At 37.9% G+C, this 14,479-nt stretch overlaps 1 pseudogene; it reads right to left on the bottom strand.

The window, feature by feature from the left end:
• Nucleotides 1-3,130: 3,130 nt before the first annotated feature.
• Nucleotides 3,131-4,157, bottom strand: LOC147283118 (protein FAR1-RELATED SEQUENCE 5-like; annotated as a pseudogene).
• Between the last annotated feature and the right edge of the window lie 10,322 nt (nucleotides 4,158-14,479).

The following is a 14,479-nucleotide window of genomic DNA, read 5'->3' as shown; positions in this document are numbered from 1 at the left end:
CTTCCACAGCTAGGCCTAATTAAGTTGTGTCCCATCGACTCCACAGGATCTTCTCCACGGGTTAGTCTTTCTCGTGGTTGTTTACCTTTCCAGTCACCCATCCTTCGTTCCCCAGCCTCTCTAGATGAGTATGCCCCAGTTTTTGAGGGTGGAGAATCCGTGCATAGTTCTTCCAGTCCGACAGCTGCATCACCACATTTGTCTCATGTTTCTTCCAATCCTGGTAATGGTTCATCACATATCACCAATACACACTATATGCAAACTCGTGGTAAGGATGGAATTGTTAAGCCTAATCCTAAGTGGGCATTAACATCTTTATCTAACAATATTGATGTAGAACCTAGTTCTTTCTTGCAGGAAAACAAGCATGAGGTTTGGCATCAGGTCATGCAACTTGAATTTGATGCTCTTCAACGAGCTGGCACTTGGACTTTGGTTCCGCCTCATTCTAATGTTAACCTTCTTCCAAATAAATGGGTCTTTCGCATTAAGTGCAATTCTGATGGTTCTGTTGAACGCTATAAGGCTCGTTTGGTTGCAAATGGTTTTCATCAGCAGGAAGACATTGATTATGGTGAGACTTTCAGTCCTGTAGTCAAGCATACCACTATCCGTTTGGTTTTGGCACTTGCAATTCATTTTAATTGGCCGGTTAAGTAATTAGATGTGCAAAATGCATTTTTACATAGGTACATTTCAAAGGATGTTTGTATGAAACAACCTCGTGGTTTTGAGGATTCGGAAAAACCTAATTATTTTTGTAAACTTAATCGTTCTCTCTATGGTCTTAAGTAGGCACCAAGGACTTGGTTTTCTTGGTTTTCTACTTATTTGGAAGAATTGAGTTTTCAGCCTTCTTCTGTGGATCCTTCTCTTTTTACGTATCATCATGGTTCTGTTGTGGTTTATCTGCTTATTTATGTGGATGATATACTTATTACTGGGATTGATATTGTTACTATTAATAATCTAATCTCTCAGCTTGGGCGTCTTTTCTCTATGAAAGACCTTGGAAATTTGCATTATTTCTTTGGTGTTGCTGTTACACGATCTGCTACTGGCATGTTTCTCAATCAAGAGAAATATGTGCGTGACTTGCTTCCAAAACCGACATAGTTCATACGAAACCTGCTTCTACTCCATGTACTACAAATTGATTTAGTATTCATGATGGTGTTCCTTTGGCTGACCCGTTTTCTTACAGGAGTGCTGTGGGTGCTCTTCAATATCTTACCATTACTCGTTCTGATATCACTTTTGCAGTTAATCAGGTGTGTCTGTTTCTCCATGCTCCTACAACCACTCATTGGCTTGCTGTGAAACGAATTCTTCGTTATGTGAAGGGTACTATTTCTCATGGGTTGCTTTATACTCCTGACTCTTTGTGTATTAATGGTTTTTGTGATGCGGATTATGCCGGTGATCCAGATGATCGCGTATCTACTAGTGGTTATTGTCTTTATTTGGGACCTAATTTAATTGCTTGGCAATCTAAGAAACAACGTGGTGTTTCTCGTTCTAGTACAGAGGCTGAATATAGGCAGCTTGCATATACTGCTGCTTCTATATCTTAGCTACGTCACTTATTCCGTGATCTTCATTTGCCTCTCTCTAAACCTTGTTTATAGTGTGACAATGTCAGTGCTATTTCTCTTGCTTCTAATCCTATTTTCCACTCTCGCACCAGACATGTGGAAGTGGATTATCATTATATTCGTGAAAAGGTGGTTCGTAATGAAATTGCTGTTAAGTTTGTCTCTTCTCATGATCAAATTGCAGACATCATGACTAAAGGTTTACCCTCCTCTCGATTTCAAGAACTGGCATCCAAGCTTCCTGTTCGAACAATCCCATTCAGCTTGCGAGGGCGTAAAGAAGAAGATCCAAGCCCATCATCTCTCAGCCCAGGCCGGTCTGCATAGTTATCTTTTTATCCTTGTAATTGTAGCATGTGGGTTTTTATTCATATTATTTGTGTTTCTTTGCAACTCTAGAATAGTTATCTGATAAGTCTTGTTAGTCTTGTTAGCTATCTGATCTATTTGTAAAGTCATACTCGTACATAATACTTTGTAAGTTTTGTTATAAATATATACATCAAACCTTAGATGAATTATCTTGAGGAACTCAATTTGCTTTATTACTTTGGCCAATAATGTAATTAAAAATAAAATTGTTAAAAGTCATACCTGATTATTAAAGTTTGTGGGTACACCAAATAAGTTATATAGAACAACTTTGCGGTTCTTGAATTAAGGTATGTGAAGGACCTATGTTGCTTGGTATAGGTGAAGGACCTATATTGTTTGGTATAGGTGAAGAACCTACAATGCCTAATTGCTTGATCTTCTCTGCAAAACAAAGTAACAATTATTATTATTGTGAATACTAATTAATTAAAAGAGAATAATGCAATTATATCTCCATAAAATAAAAAAAAAACTGATATATATGTGAAAACTTTCTTACTAGATGAGACATGAGCTTTTGATGTTTTCTTTTTTTCGTTTCTCCAAATGGTTTTTCAATCTAGCATTACTTATTCCTTTAGGCCTCACACATGGAGGATTCAACATTGGTGTCCGATCAAATGACCAATCATTTTCATTAGGAGTAGTAAGAGCATCATCATTCAAAACCTCAGTGCTTTCTTTCATTTCATCATCTTTTTGTCAATTAATTCTTCCATCTCTCTCAATTTTTGCAGCGCAATTTTACTGGCACCATCTGTCTCTGCTCCCTTACTTAATATACCATAAGCTATTCGCACCAAATTATTTCGACGCAATGTCATTGATGTTTTATCCTTTACTTGTAATGCTCCACCATACTCTTGTTTTTACAATCCTGTTTTTGCATCTTTTGTCCAGAGCTTCAATATGTATATTGAGCTAGTATTTGTGTAAAATTTTTCTCATTCAACACCCTCAGAGCATGACGACACAACAAACCCATAGATTCAAAAATTTTGCAACTGCAATAGATAATGCAGCCTAAAGAATTTAGTTGGACAACGTAAATTCTTTTATCACCCTCATCATTAAGCTCAAATGTGTAGATTGTTCCATCAATTCCAACTTCATGCATTGCTACTCTCAAGCTATCAACAAACTCCTTCTCAAATAATTTAAAAAAATTTCTCGTGTATATAGTAGCTAGCAGCATGATTTAAAATTCCACTACGTTTGGCAACTTTGGAAGGTAGACCCTGATTGCAACGAAAAGTTTCTTCTGCTTCAATTGAATGCATATGTTCTACTTCTTTATCATAGTGATGCACAAAATGAGTAAGACTCATCGTTTTAGTAGACATACGATGAAAAACGTTATTTGTGCTCTCACTTCTTTGTAAAGATCTTATTCTAATAGAGAATGTATCTTGGCTGAAGATCGGACACCATTGTGCACGAAGGTTATATAGTGCCTCCAACCATTTGTTCGTTGCAAGGTTAAACGTTATAATTAATTCATCCCAAGCAGACTGAAATTCAAATTCTGTCTCACACCCATAAAGACACTTGTTGAACATAGTTTTAAACTCAGGGTTTCCAAAGTGACTTTTCAAATTTTTTACTGCATTTAGTGATACGTGCCACATGCATAAACAGTGACATACCCCATGAAAAACCATCCATATGGCATTTGACATTGCCTGAGCTTGGTCTGTAAAAATAGTCTTAGGCTTCCGACTTCCCATTGATTCTAAGAATGTCTTGAACAATCAAACAAATGTATCAGTCGTCTCATCTAATAAAAAAGCACAACTGAACAACACATTATTCCAATGGTTGTTAACTCCCACAAAAGGAGCGCAAATCATATTGTACCTGTTCGTTCGATACGTAGTGTCAAATACTACTACATCTCCAAAAGCTTCATAATCAATTCTTGACCTTCCGTCCCTCCAAAAAAAAATTTGTCATTCGATTTTCTTGATCCACTTGCACTGTGTAAAAGAACATAGGATCTTCATCTTACTTGTGCTTAAAAAGATCGATCAAGCTTTGAGCATTACCTACTTCAATCATAATATTTTTCTCCCTATTAAAAGGATTGTAACAATCTCTCTTCGTAAAGCCAACATTTTGAGATCCCCCAACTTCTTCTGCTAAATATGAATATGTATTTGTTGTCCTTATACCTGCACCAACCATTGTAGAAGCTCATATCTCGATCGTGGTTTCAACGATCCGAACTGTTCATTTATTAGTCCTCCATTCAAAGATCATCTGTGTAAACAATTAGCTCAATCAAAGTTGTAGAGGTTAGGTATCGGAGATTGATCTGACCATTATTTCATATATTTTTATACTCTTGTTCTTGGATTATTGTTATGTTTTTGAGTTTTTTTAGTTCGTTTTAATTTAATTTTGTATTTTTATAGGTTTGAAGAGCAAAGAGGAGAAAATAAAGCAAAAAGGGATATTTTCGGAGTAGAAAGTACTGGGCAGATCAGTCAACTTCGCGGAATAAACTGCACCTCCTCAGAGCAAACCAGATGTCGTGCCTTATACCATTGGAAAGATGCGGATGTTAACTTTCCGAGGAATTTTACGGTTCGTGATTTGCATTTTTTTAGGAGAAGTTATGGTTATTGAGTGAAGGCAGTTCAGGCAGAAAATTTTGTGCGAAAATGAAAAGTAATTCTTTTTAGATTTCTTTCTTGGAGCCCAATTGATGTTATGTTTATTTGGGAAGTATCTAGAGGGATCCAGGTTTATTTTTTAAGGTCTAATCCTATTTTTGTTGGGATTTTGGGTGCGGTGCCAAATCATCTGTGAGGCCCCCTTATTTTTCCAAGATTTATTTTAATTATTTTGAGAATTTATTTTAAGGATATGGGACTTTATTTGTGAAATAAAAGGTTTTGGATTTAATTTTTAATTTTTGTTTTAAATTTGGTTTGACCCAAAAGTTGACTTTTAAAACTAATGAGCTTTTGATTTTGACTCTGGTCCCGTTACAAAGGTCTCGAGTCCATGAGTTCGTAGACACGAAGCACGCGTAAATCGGAGTTACGGTTTGAATTTTACGGATGTTGAAAGTGAAGGGCAATTTTGTAAAATTGCATTTAAGGGATTTTAAAAAGAAAAACCAGCTTTTATTTTATTTTCATTTTCTCTCTCTCTCCCCGATCCCTCTTCTTTCTCTGTCTCTCTCTCCCTCCGACTTCGCCCTCTTTCTCTCTTCGATTTCTCGGCCGTTCGACAGCGGATGATAGCGAGACTGGCGGCGATGGAATCATCTCCCTCTCCTCTTCCTCCCAGTGGCCGCCATCAACCCAGAAAACCCCAGACCCGAGACACCCAGCTCTGAATCCGATCGAACCCTCCTCCGGCAATCTGCGTTTTTCGGCCACGACGCAACCCCGAACCACTTGGGTTGTCTTCCCCTCGTCGCCGTGAGCCTTTCTGTGCTGTTCCCTCACGCCGATGACCACTGTACACGGCGGTGCGAAAACTGAGAAGCCACGCCTTCTCCGGCGATTTTCTGGCTTTTCCAGCGACTTTTGGCCGTCGACTCAGTTATGAAAGTTTATCCTCTTGGTCTGCTTCATCGCCGCTGTCACCGCCAGCTTCGCCACTTGTGGCGGCGGGTTGGGTGGTTTTCCTTATCAATCAGCCTCCCCAGAACATCCAGAGGCCAATTCCAGGGTCTGTTTGCGTCTCGGTGAGTGTTTGTGTGATTTATTGCTTTATGTTAGAGGAGGCTAAGTGTAGGATTTGAATCATGAAAATGTAGCGACGAGAATTTGAGACTAAGGGATTAATTGGGAATTATAGAGATGTTATGAAGATAATTGCTGAATTAGAGAAGAAATGTTATTGTCGAGGTAACTGAATGATGACTAGGCAATTATTATACAAAATTGATCGAATTAATTTTTGAGAAAGTAATAGTATGATTTGAGTGGCAAACAAGTAATGGGTTGTGGGTATAAATCAATTTCGGAAAGGATTCGGTGTAGCTCGGAGTAGACTGTGAGTGGACTGTGAGTGGACTTTTGGTTTCTGAATTGTTTTGCACATTTTATAATTCAACTCTTTTCTTGATTTAATCGAGTATGGATAGTTTCTGGAAATGGTTTTTGGCATTATTTTAGGAAAGTTTTATTATTGAATTTTCGTCCTTTGGAAATGATTTGGATCTAGCAGCTTTCATGATTTGAGAATGATTTTATTTTAACGGATTTATTGAAAGAATTATATTTTTCAGTTTTTATCTGGATGAGTGTTCCTGAGATGCGGTTTATTGAGATATCCAAAAGCAGTTTTAAACTGCCATATTAGTACCCCCCTTCAGCAGGTATAGATTTGGTCTGCACTCGCCTAGAGATGACTCGGCGGTGTATGACCAGCACTTGCTCTGCACTTGCCTAGTTGGCGGTGTATGACCAGCATGACATATTGCCTAGTAATTGGCGGTGTATGACTAGCATGACATATTGCTCTGCACTTGCCTAGTCGGCGGTTTATGACCAGCATCACATATTGCTTTGCACTTGCCTAGAGATGACTCGGCAGTGTATGACCAGCAGTTCCCCAGGTACTAGTGTGACGTGAGTTTTCAGTTGTGGAGTATTTTGAGAAATGATATTACATCAGTAAATATTTTAAATGACAGTTTCAGTAAGACATTGCGTTTTATTTCAAACATTTTAATAGTTTTACAGCTTGAGAGTATTATTTGTTCTTCAGAGGTCGATTTACAGTTTTGAGATGATTTAAAAATGGATTTGAGAAATGGTTTTAAAACTGAGAGATTTCAAAGAGTGATGTTAGTGAAATTTAGATAGTTTGATTGTTTGCCTTGTTTGTTTGTATGCATTTGTTTGTTAGGATTTGGTTTGGCTAGGACTTGGTAAGTCTAGGCTTAAATCTTGAGGATGAAACTGATGGTGATTTATGCATTGACGTTGTTAATTAGAATGTGAATGATTTGAGGTTGAGGTTAATAGTTAACGATTAGGCAATTGATTTGCAGAAAGATTATTAATATTATTGGTGGAATTTATTGTGAATTGAAGAATTATTGAGGATATTTGTTTAAGTCATTTCACTTATACGAGATTTCGAGCTTACTGGGTTTGTTGTATAATCTGATACACCATGAATGTGGTGTAGGGTTTATATTTTGCAGGTCAAGCAGGCTGAGGAGGCAGTGAGAAAAAGTCGAGGTAGTGGGACCCACTTTGTTTTGTTTAAATGTTTTTATAAAGAGGTTTTACATAAATGTTTTATTTGAAAGAAATTTATTTATTTATATTATGTGCATGACTCAAAGGAAAGAGAAAACAAATTTAAAAGATTTGACGTTCAGTATTTTTATGGGCTCAAGGTTCGGGGCGTTACATCATCGATGACAACCCATCATAAAAATAATCCAAGTCCAACAAGGAAATCTTTACCAAATAAGAAAAGGATTTATTTCTTATTTAAAGGGAGGAGATCATCTTCTTGAAGAAGTTTTTTTGAAGAGGGAGAGACAAGAAGTAGTTGCCATCATTGTTTTCTTCCATCCGTCGTCATAGTTCATATGTTTTTAATGCTTTCTAGATTTTTAATTATGTTTTCTTTAAACATGAGTAGCTAAACTTTTTTTCTAGGGATAGGATGATGCCCTAGCATGAATGTTTATGGTTTTTAATATTTATTCAATGGATTTCTAGTTTCTTTTAGATGAATGTTTAATCACTGTTTAAATTGTTGCTATTTGTTAAGTTCTTTGACTGCGCACCTTAGGGCTTTACATCTAGTAAATTTGAAGTTGAATTTGAGGTTGAGAGGCAATATAATTTGAATTAGCTTCTTGTGGTTGAGTGTGGTAAATTACATTGTTGCTCGAGAGAGAATAATGATTTTCTTGGTTCTCTTATTTTCTAGAGCGTAATGAATCCTACTTGTTAAATTTATGTCTGAGAAGGATAAATTGCATGTTAGGGTATACAACCTTTGCCTGAGAAGGAAAGAATCATGCACTTAAGGAAAACTATGATCTAAGTGTCTGAGAGGAACTTGGATACGAGAATTATTATCTAAAGAATCAAAGGAATTTGTTGAATGTATTAAAACCTAAACTAGATTGCTTGTGGTTGATTCCGAATCCTTAGTTCTTCCAATTGACTGTTAAACCATAATCTTTTATTTTCATTAGTTTAATTATTGTTCTTGATCCTTGTTTTTAATTCTTGCGTTTTCATTTACTTTCATCATAAATCAACACAATAATCTTCTCAAAGTCATTTTTAATTTTCAAGTTGCGTTTATTTTTATTAGATCTAAATAAAGAATTTAACTTTTTGAATTAAATTAAAAAATCTTCGTGGGTACGACAACCTTTTTCCATATACTATATTACATCCACCCTGTATACTTGCAGGACAACTCATCAAGTTTTTGGCGCCGTTGCCTGAGATTATTTAATTTATTTTAGAATTCGGATTTCTAATTTTCATCTAATTCTTTCTGCTTTCTAGTTTCATTTAGTTTAGGAGTTATAATTTTAGTGCAGAAAAAAAAAGGAAAAAAAACAATAATTATAATAATAAAAATAAAAATTTGGGTTCACCTTTCTTTTCCATTACGGGACTAAGAAATGGTCTAACTTTCTATTTTTTTGTTGTTGCTTTTATCAGGTCCTTTGCTAGCAAGAAGAGGAAGTCTCTCTTTTCTTAACAAAAAAAAAAAAGTGTGCACGTGATTGATTTTGGCAAGTGGGTTTGAAATTGAAAAAGGAGAAGACAAGGAAAGCTAATTGGTGTGGGACCCATTATCTACTCTAAGAAATGGGCTTCTTCTCTTTCTAGCATCCATTCCTACCAGCAAGAAAACTACGTACATATCTCTTCTCAAATCAAAAAGGCCTGTTCACTTGCAGCAAGCAGAAATTTTTTCAACTCAAAAGGATATCCGATCTTTCTCCTCTCTTCTTTTATCAGCAAAGCTCCATCAACGGCGAGCTCGACGCCGAAACCACCATCTTTGACTTCGGCATTATCGGCAAGTTCCTTTCTTCTTTTCTCAGCAAAGCCCATCAGCCTCACAGCAAAGATCCATCAAGTTTTTGGGTGATCTGAGTTCGACCCATCAGCTAAGTTGGCACTACTGATTTGAGTCTGAGTCGACGCTACCCAAGACTTCCAGCAACTAGAATCCCTTTCTTCCTGTCGAGCAGAGCAAATGGGTATCATATCTTTGTTTTGACGACAGCCCACTGTTGAATACTGATGTAAATGATAAAACAGAGAAAGGAAATTGGGAGAGAAGAGAGCAAGAAGGAGGCACAGCATATGCGTGATGCTCACACTGAGCCAGCCACTAACAAATTCATTATATCAAAGCATGTCCATGTAAGGACAAGAAAACGGTTACAAAGCAAATGAGGTGGAGTGACTGTGATCACATCATCACCATTCATGCATCTGTCCTATAAGACAGTGCCAACTGTCAAAAAATTAATACAACCATTTGTAACTAATTAACTAACTTGATCTTGAATTAAAGCAGCTACTTAAGAAAGGAATTCAGTTAGAATCCTTAATTCCAACACTCCCTTCTAAGGTTTTAATTGAATTCACTCCAAGCATACTTCTCAACAAATAGAACCTTTCCTTTGCTAAAGCCTTGGTGAATATATCTGCAATTTGATCTTCACTCTTGCAGTATAGAAGATCAATCTCCCCTTCCTGCATTGCCTCTCTGATGAAATGAAACTTCCTTTTAATGTGCTTTGATCGTTGATGAAACACAGGGTTCCTTGTCATTGTAATAGCAGATGTGTTATCACACATTATAGTGGTTGGATCCACTTGTTCTTCACCAAAGTCTTGTAAAACAAACCTCAACCAGATAGCTTGAGTGGTGGCTTCTGCTGCACTCATGTACTCAGCTTCTGCAGTGGATAATGCTACACTTTGTTGCTTTACAGATGCCCAGGAGAAAACACCACTGCCAAAAGAGAATGCATAGCCAGAGGTTGATTTCATGTCATCTTCATCACCACTCCAATCACTATCACAGTAGCCAATTAGAAGTGCTGATTCCCCTTTTCTGTATAGAATTCCATGGTCAATTGTACCACTGATGTACCTCAGTACCCTTTTGGCAGTTCCAAGATGCTTGTAGGTTGGACAATGCATAAACCTAGCCAGCAAACTAGAAGCAAACATTATGTCTGGTCTAGTTGCTGTTAGGTAAAGCAAACTACCAATCATTTTCCTATATAACCCTTCATCTGCAGCCTTGCTTCCATCTTCTTTTTGTAGCTTATCTGTAGTGGCAAGTGGGATTGAGACAGGCTTGCAATCTTTTAAGCCAAATTTCTCCAACAGACTTGAGGCATATTTTTGTTGATGAATGAATATACATCCTTCCTTTTGAACAACACCAATGCCAAGAAAGTGATGTAATAATCCCAAATCTGTCATTTCATATCTTCTCATCATTTCTTGTTTGAATTCCTCCATCATTTCCTTATCACTCCCTGTGTATACAATATCATCCACATAGATGGATACAATGAGTGTCCCTTTTCCTATTTTGTGCCTCACATACAGAGTTGCTTCACTTGAGCTCTTTTCAAAACCACACTGCAGCAGAAATGAATCAATGTTGCTGTACCAAGCTCTTGGAGCTTGTTTAAGTCCATAGAGAGCCTTTTTTAATTTGTACACCTTGTCTTCAGCATTTGGAACCACAAATCCCTCAGGCTGTTCAACATAAACTTCTTCCTCTAGTACTCCATTGAGAAAAGCTGATTTCACATCTAGTTGATATAGCTTCCACCCTTTCTGAGCTGCAAGTGCAATTAAAGTTCTGATTGTATCCAATCTAGCTACTGGTGCAAAGGTCTCGTTGAAATCCACTCCTGGCTTTTGAGTGTACCCCTTTGCAACCAGTCTAGCTTTGTGTTTCTGTATTGAGCCATCGAGATTAAGCTTTGTTTTAAAAATCCATTTCACTCCTACAATAGGCTTATCTCCTGGTCTACACACAAGTTCCCAGGTATGATTTTTCTCTATCATATTGATCTCATCTTCCATAGCCTTTTGCCATGCTTGATCTTTTGCAGCATCAAAGTAGCTTTCAGGTTCAATGACACTAAGTTTGCAATGAGCAAATACTTCATTCAAGTTCTTCCATTTTAAAGGAGTAGTGTCATAAGTTTCAGTCAGCACAATCTCATTTCTTGAGTTGACTTCAGGTGAATCTGACCGCAAAGAATTTTCAGCAGCAGGAGGATCATTGTTTGGGAATTCCTCCACACTGTGTTGAGTTTGATTAGGCAATTCTGAGCTTGCAGACATATCATCTTCAATTTCCCTATCTGTCCAGGGCACAGTAGCATATATAATCTCTTCCTTTTCCCAATTCCACAAAGCAGACTCATCAAACACAACACTTCTAGAGACAATAACCCTGGCTGTTCTTAGATCATACACTCTATACCCCTTTTCCCTGATGCCATAGCCTACAAAAACTCCGTTCTGACCAGATTCATCCAACTTATGCCTTCGTTGAGATGGAATATGAGTGTAACAAATGGAACCAAAGATTCTCAAGTGTTTGACTCCAGGCTTCCTTCCACTGAATTCCTCAAATGGAGTCACATTTTTCAAAGCTCTAGTGGGACATCTATTGAGTAAATAGACTGCAGTATTGACTGCTTCTCCCCAAAAATGCTTAGGCATTTGTTTTTCATGTAACATTGCCTTAGCCATCTCTACAATAGTTCTATTCTTCCTCTCTGCAGTGCCATTTTGCTGAGGTGAGTATGAGACTGTTAATTGTCTTTCAATTCCAAATTTTTCACAGAATTGATCAAATTCCAAAGAGGTATATTCTCCACCTCTATCACTTCTCAATTTCTTGATCATGAATCCACTTTGCAGTTCCACCATTGACTTGAATTTCTTGAATACATTTAGCACCTCAGATTTGCATCTCAGAAAGTAGACCCAGCACATCCTGGATTTATCATCAATAAATGTGAGAAAATATCTATTCCCACCAATAGTTTCAGTCATTGGTCCACAGACATCTGTGTGTACCAATTCAAGTAGATTAGATGCCCTCTTAACCTTCCCTTTGTCAAAGGCTTCTCTGTGAGACTTGCTTACTGCACATTCTTCACAAACATGATTCTTTCCAGCAATCTGAGGTAGTCCATACACCATATTCTCATCCTGCAATCTTAACAAGCTGTCAAAGTTTAAATGGCCATATCTCTTATGCCATTTCCAGGAGGAATCAATGACAGTGGCTTTGTTTGCCATTTCAAAGCCAATGTCCTCGAGTGCAAGAGGAAAACACCTGTTCCCTTTCATCTGCACACTCACAACTAGATTTTTAAAATCTTTATCTCCATAAATGTTTACAGAAAAATCTCCAAAGATCAACCAATAGCCATGCTCGACCATTTGTCCAACACTCAACAAGTTCTCATCTAGCCCAGGTACAACCATTACTTCAGTAATGTATCTTGTGCCATTCTTGGTTTTAACAGGTAGTGTGCCTTTGCCAATTGACTCAACAAGTTCACCTGTCCCCATTTTAACCTTGCATCTCACACTTCGATCAATGTCCACAAGTAGAGACTCACACCCTGTCATATGGTTACTACAACCACTGTCCAGATACCACACATCTTTACAATTTTCCACAGATGCTTTATGACATGCATAAAACATAGTAGCAGTCTCTTGTACCTGATTAGCATAGTTGACAACCTGTCCCCTTTTATTTGGTTGATAGCAGTCCTTCATCATGTGCCCAAATTTCTCACAATTGTGACATTTGATTTTCCATTTGAACCAACATTCCCCAAAATGAAGCTTATCACAGATTCTGCATTTGGTCTTCCCAGCATCTGCTCCAACTCCTTTCACATTTGCATTTGACTTATTTTCCCACTTCTTGGGTTTACTTTTCCAGGCACCTTTCTTTCCTCCACTGTGATTGTAAGGTTTGTTTTGAGGGTTTTGAGAGTTTGATGAAACACTCATGCTGGCCAGAGCCTTCTCAGCATAGCCTGAATCTTCCTCATGCCTATCCAGTCTGAGTTCATAGCTCTTAAGTGACCCTACAACCTCATGTACTGAAACTGTATTTAAATCAACAGTTCTCTCAATAATCACACACATGGGATCATATAGCTTTGTTAAACTAATCAGAATTTTCTGTACCATTCGTTGGTGAGGAAGAGTTTCACCAAACTTTTCCATTTGATTGGTTAAGTCAAAGAATCGAGTAAAGTATGAGGACAAAGTTTCATTTTCCCTCATCCTCATATATTCAAATTCTCTACGCAATCCTTGGAGCTTCACTGACCTGGTGTGTTCATCTCCATGGTACTTGTCACGCCCCGAAACCCAGGTACGTAACAGAGGCACCTATCTTGAGAATACCAGAGACTACAACAACCAATCCCCCGGTGTTATAATCCCAAATATCCACAAAATAGGTTAAGCCTTTTGGTTTAGTAAAAATGGGTTGGATCAGAGTGCTTGAGTTTGCAGCGGAAAGTTTATTCAGAAATAATTAATTCATAATTAAACCAACCCTCGGAGCTACTATTGTTTGGAGTAACTTCAAAGAAACTGTTTATATAGACTCGATAATTCAAAAGTAGACAACCCAAGGACTCAGTGTATATACAAGATATGACCAAGGGTATATAAAGATAGTAAAAGGACACCAAAGACCTGCCCAAGGAAAATATACTGACTAAACAGGAACACAGGAGTTGACAAGCTCGAGACCGCACCACCACCCCCTCAATCGAGGCCGTCAAAGTCCACACGTGCAGCACCTGAGAGGGAGAAAAACAACAATGTAGGGGTGAGCATCACATACGTTCATTGCTCCCCTTCAGGGAACTCCCTGCTAGGTTTGAAAAATAGTTTGGGATAATTTAAAATCAAATGCACAACACAAACCAGTTGTCAAGCTTTGTAAAACGAGTAGCATGCTCATACAATTTTCAAAATACAGTTTTCCGGGCCCAAGTTCAGAATCATACCTGTTGACCAGCCGTTAGGGCTAACTACCCTCTCACAAAAACATAACAAAGTCCTGCAGTCATTTGACTGGGACAGGGTAGCGAAAGTGGCCATTTCATGGTTGTACCGCCTAGACTGGCCTCCCAAGAAGGACAATCGACCAGTCCGTCCGTACAACCCCTCATGAGGTTTTGGGGATCGAAACCCAGGGTCTACCGTAAGGGACCTTTCACTCTCAAGTCAAACACAATAACAATCTCACGAGAATATGCATAACAGTCATCATTCTCATCATCATAAAACCAAGCAGATATGCCAATCAAAAACATGCATCTTTATCACACAGTATTTATTATATAGTACATGCAGGAAATCCACTAGTCAGAGTGTGTTGTCCCCCTACCTAGGGTCCAAAGCTTTTGCTTGTTTTCGAGTACAAATCACAATTTGCCACGTCGCAACGATCTCCTTTAGGTA

The sequence above is a fragment of the Dryas octopetala genome, chromosome 6, assembly GCF_963921425.1.
Source record: "Dryas octopetala chromosome 6, drDryOcto1.1, whole genome shotgun sequence".
In the NCBI taxonomy this organism is placed as follows: Eukaryota; Viridiplantae; Streptophyta; class Magnoliopsida; order Rosales; family Rosaceae; genus Dryas; species Dryas octopetala.
This window is presented reverse-complemented; position numbering and strand designations above follow the sequence as displayed.